This window comes from Rhincodon typus, chromosome 28, assembly GCF_021869965.1.
Source record: "Rhincodon typus isolate 14 chromosome 28, sRhiTyp1.1, whole genome shotgun sequence".
NCBI lineage: Eukaryota > Metazoa > Chordata > Chondrichthyes > Orectolobiformes > Rhincodontidae > Rhincodon > Rhincodon typus.
The window spans coordinates 5,786,608-5,792,607 of NC_063359.1; positions in this window are offsets into that span (position 1 = coordinate 5,786,608).

Sequence of the window (6,000 nt, forward strand, 5' to 3'; positions counted from 1 at the left end):
CACATACAGAGGGTCAGTGAACCTGTACACATAAAAGGAACCCATGTGCCTGTACACTGACACACAGCAGTTCTGTGTGCCTGGACACATTACACGTACACACAGGCGATCAGTGTGCCTCTGCACACACACATAGAGGGTCGGTGTGTCAGTACACACATGCACAGAGGGTCAGTGTGCATGTGTATATACACACACACACACACACACACACTGGGTCAGTGTGCCTGTACAGAAGCAGACAGTCGGTCAGTATGCCTATACACACAGACACAGAAGGTCAGTGTGCCTGTACACCCACACAAGGGGTCATTTTGCCTGTACACAGACACACAGGGGATCAGCATGCCTGTATACTCACACAACATGTTGGTGTGCCTCTACATACACACAGGGGATCAATGTACACGTACACATACATATCCATGGTCAGTGTGCCTGTACACAGGCACAGAGGGTCTGTGTGCCTGTACACAAACGCAGAGAGTCAGTGTGCCTCTATACACACACACACACACACACACAAACACGAGGCTCGGTGTGTCTGTACATATTTACACATCGGGTCAGTGTGCCTGTACACACATGCACAGAGGGTCATTGTGCCTCTATACAAAAACACAGAGGGTCAGTGTGCCTCTACACACACACAGACACACTGATCCTCTGCTGTGTGTTTGTACACACACACACACGGTCAGTGTACCTGTACACACTCATTGGGACACAGTGTGTGTATGCACTCACACGCAGGGCCATTTTGCCAACATACTCAGAGTCACTGTATCAGCACACTTACAAAGAGGTTCAGTGTATATGCACTCAGAGTGATTGTGCTTTTACAGTGGCATGAAAGGTCAATGTATCTGCGCGCTCACACAGAGGGTCATTGTACTTGTTATCTCACACAGAGGGTCAGTGTGGCTGTTAACTCACACAAGGAACTGGTGTGTCTGTTTATGTCCATAGATCCTTGAACGCAGCAGGACAGGTAGATAAGGTGGTTAAGAAGGCAGGTGGGAAACTTCCTTTTATTAGTCAAGGCATTGAATACAAGAGCAGGGGCGCTATGACAGATATATTTTGTGAATAGCTGTGGGTCAAGTACTGATCCCTGCAGTATCTCACTTTTGACTACTTTCCACTTCAAATTGTAGGTGTGCAGGTGCATAGTTCTTTAAAAGTGGAGTCCCAGGTTGACAGGGTTGTGCAGAAGGCATATGGCATGCTTGCCTTTTTGGTTACTACATTGAGTATAGGAGTTGGGACGTCATGTTGCTGCTGTACAGGACTTTAGTGTGGTCGCGTTAGGTGTACTGTGTACAGTCTGGTTGTCCTGCTATAGGAAGGATGTTATTAAACTGAAAAGGGTGGAGAAAAGATTTACAAGGATGTTACCAGGACTGGAAGGGATTGAGTTATAAGGAGAGTCTGAAGAGGCTGAGGCTATTTTCCCTGGATGCTGTGGGGGGACCTTGGAGACGGTTATTAAATCATGAGGGTCATTGATAGGATGAATAGCCAAGGTCTTTTCCCCAAGGTAGGGGAGTCCAAAATTAGAGGGCATAGGCTTAAGCTGAAAGAGGAAAGATTTAAAACGTGCCTGAGTTGCAATTTTTTCACAAAAAGGGTGGTGCGTGTATGGAATGAGTTGCCAGAGGGAGTGGTAGGGGAAAGTACATTTCGAACATTTCAAAGACATTTGGATAGGTACATGGAAAGGAAAGGTTTAGAGGGATATAGGCCAAATGTAGGCAAATAAGACTGGTTGGCATGGACTGGTTGGGCTGAAGAGTCTGTTTCGGCACTGTATGACTCTACGGCTTATTTTTCCTCATTCACTTTTCCCTGTCTAGAAACTAATTCTCAATCCATACTAGTACATTACCCCCAATGCCTTGTACTTTAATCTTGCACACATCTTTTATGCAGGATTTATCAAAATCTTTCTGAAAATTCAAATACACCACAACCACTTGCTATCCCTAATCTATTCTGGTAGTTATTTGTCTCAAAAAAGCTCCATTCACTTGGTCAACCATGAATTCCTTTCAGAAATCCAAGTTCATATTGTGTAATCCTGTTGAAATTATTTCAGTATCTTGCTATCACATCCCTTCAAAGACGATTTTCATAACCATACTTTACTGACCTGGAACGTAGATTATCAGAACCTGGGGATTGATCAACTCTCAGGTCCAACCATTTCTCCAGTGCTATTTTATAACGAATGTTAATTTCTCTGATGAGTCACTGCTGATATGTCCACAGCCAGAGTGTCTAAATGTTGTTCCTTCATGCACTGTGATTCACTCTGGTGTCCCCTCAATGGAATATGAACCCAAACCCTTACCACAACTCGAGTGATAACACAAACTCGAACTCTACACCTAACCCTAACCCTAACCCTAAGCCTATCCCTAACCCGAATCCTAACACTAACCCAACCCCTAACCGTAACCTGAACTCTAACCCTAATCCTAACCATAAACCTAAACTTAAACCTATCTCTAACCCTAACATGAACACTAACCCAAAACATAATGATAAAACTAACCCTACCCCTTTCCCTACCCCTAACCCTAACCCTAACCATAACACTAACATTAACCTAATCCCTTCCCCCACCCCTAACCATTACCCTAACCCTAACACTAACCCTAAGCCTACCCTATCTTTAACCATATCTCTAACCCTAAACCTAACTCTAACACTAACCTTAACACTAACCCTGAACATAACACTTATCCTAACCCAATCCACAACTCTAACCCTAACATTAACCCTAACAGTAACCCTAACCATAACCCTATCCCTAACCCTATGCTTAACGCTAACCCAAACACTAAACCTAACCCTAATGATAACACAAACCCTGCCTCTACCCCTAACCCTTGCCCTAACACTAACCTGAAGTGTATCTCTATTCCAAAGCATGACCCTATTCTGAAACCTAACCCTAGCCCTCCTCAAAACCAAAGCCTAACCTTAACCCTAACTCTAAACAGAGCCCTAACCCTAAACCTAACTCTAACTTTAACCCTAATCCTAACTCTATGGCCTCTTCCAATCTAACCCGAAACCAAACCCTAACCTTAAATCAGGCCTAAATCTAAACATAACCCCAAATCTAACCTTAAATCTAACACTAAACCTAACCTTAACCATAACCCTAATCCTAACCCTAACCATAATTCTAAACCTATCTCTAACCCGAACCCTAAACCTAATGGTAACATTAATTGTACCCCTACCCCTACCCCTAACCCTAACACTAACCCTAAGCCTCCCATATCCCTAACCCTAATTCTAACCCTAAACCTAACCCTAATCATAACCCTAACACTCCTCAAAGCCTAAGCCTAGTGCTAACCCTAACTCGAAACATGGCTCTAACTTTAAATCTGAACCTGACTCTAATACTCAACATAACTCTATCGCCAGCCCGAACCCCATCCCTAAGCCTAACACTAACCCTAACCCTTACCATAACCTTAACCCTAACCCTAATCCTTACCCTAACACTAACTCTAAACCTAACCCTACCCCTAACCCTAACCCTACCTCTAACCATAACCCTAACAATAACCCTATCCTTAACCCTAACTCAAACCCTAAACCTTACCCTAATGATAACACAAACCCTACCTCTACCCTTAGCCCTAACCCTAGGCCTAACCCTAACCCTAAGCCTAAATCTCTCCCAGTGTCCTAAACCTAAACCTAAACATAACCCTAAACCTAACCATAACCCTAAACCTAAACCTAACCCTCCTCAAAACCTACGCAGAGCCCTAACCCTAACTTTAAATCTAACAGTAACTCTATCACCTCTTCAAACCTCACCCTGACTCGAACCCTAACCTTACCCCGACACTAAACTTAACCCTAACCTGAACTCAAATTGTAACCCTAACTCTAACACCAATGCAAAACCTAACCCAAAACCTAACCCTAACCCTAACCCGATCTCAAAGCATAACCCTAACCCTAACCGCAAAGCAAATCCCAACACTAACCCTAACCCTAACCCAAACCCTAAATCTAACCCTAACCCTGACCGCAAAGCAAATCCCAACATTAACTCTAACCCTAACCTTAACCCTAACTCTAAACCTAACCCAAACCCTAACCACAGCCCTAACTCTATTCCTAACCCTAACCCTAATCCTAACTCTAACGCCAATGCAAAACCTAACCCTAACCCTAACGTTAAACCAGGCCTAACCCTAAAAACAACCCTAACTCTAACCTCAACCTTAACACAAAACCTAACCCTAAACAGAACTCAAAACATAACCCTAACTCTAAACCCAACGCGTACCCTAACCCTAACTCTAACACTAAACTTAACCCTAACCCTATACGTAATCCTAATCCTAACCCTATCCCTAACTCTAACATTAACACTAACTCTAACCCAATCACCTCCTGAAAACCTAAACCTATTCCTAACGCTTACCCTAACCCTAACCCACTCACCTCATCAAAGCCCAACCCTAACCCAAAGCCTAACCCTAACCGTAACCCAAACCCTAAACCTAAATCTAACCCTAACTCTAAACCTAACCCTAACCATTTGGCAAAACCTAAGCCTATCCCTAACCCTAACTCTAAAAAGAGTCTTAACCCTAAACCTAACTCGAACTTTAACCCAATCACTAACTCTATCACCACTTCAAGCCTAACCCTAACCCAAACCCTAACATTAAACCAGGCCTAACCCTAAACACAACCCTAACTCTAACCTCAAACTAAACGCTAAACCCAACCTTAACCCAAACTCAAAACGTAACCTTAACTCTAAACCCAATGCAAAACCTAACCCTAACAATTAGCCAATCCTAATCTTAACCCTAACCCTAAGTGTAAACCTAACTCTAATCCTAACCCTAACCCTATCCCTAACCCAATCACCTCCTGAAAGCCTAACCCTAACCCTAAACCTAACCCTAACCCTAACCCTAACTCTAACCCTAACCCTAACTCTATCACCTCCTCAAAGCCCAACCCTAACCCTTGCCCTAACCCAATTCCTAACCTGAATCGTAACCCTAACTCTAACCCAAATTTAAAGTGTAACACTAAGTATAAACCCAACACAAAACCTAACCCTGACCCTAACCCTAGCACAACCCCAACCCTAACCCTAACCCTTACCGTAATGATAACTCAAACCTTACCTCTAAACCTACCCCTCACCCTAACCCTAATTCTAACCCTAACCCTAAACCTAACCTCTACCCCTAGCCCTCACCCTAACCCTAACCCAAACTTTAACTCCATCACTAACACTATCACCTCTTCAAACCTAACCCTAATCCTAACCCTAACTCTAACCCTAACCCTATCCCTAACTCTAACTCTAAGCCTAACCCTACCCATAATCCTAACCATAACGCTAAACCTAACCCTATGCTTAACCTGAACCAAAACTTAACCCTAACCCTAATCATAACACTTAAGAGTAATGCTGAGCCTAATTCTATCCCTAACCCTTACCCTGAACCTAAACCTAACACTAACCCTAACGCTTACCTAACCCTATCCCTAACCCTAACCCTTACCCTAATGATAACACAAAATCTGCCTCGACCCCTCGCCCTAACCCAAACCCTAAACCTTACACTAATCCTAACCCTAGCTCTATCCTGAACTCTAACCTGAAACCGAACTCTAACACTAACCCTAACCCTCCTCAAAACATAGGCCTAACTGTAACCCTAACTGTAAACGTAGCCCTAACCATAAACATAACTCTAACACTTACCTTAACCCTAACCCTAATCCTAAACCTAAGTGCCACCCTAACACTAACTCTAACCCTAACCCTAAACCTTAAACTAACCCTAAGCCAAACCCTAACCCTAACCCTAAACCTAACCCTAACCCTAACCCTAACCCTAATTCTAACCCTAACTCTAAAGCTAACCCCAACCCTAACCCAAACCCTAAAATGAACTCTAAGTCCAACCATAGCCATAACCCTAACACAAATCC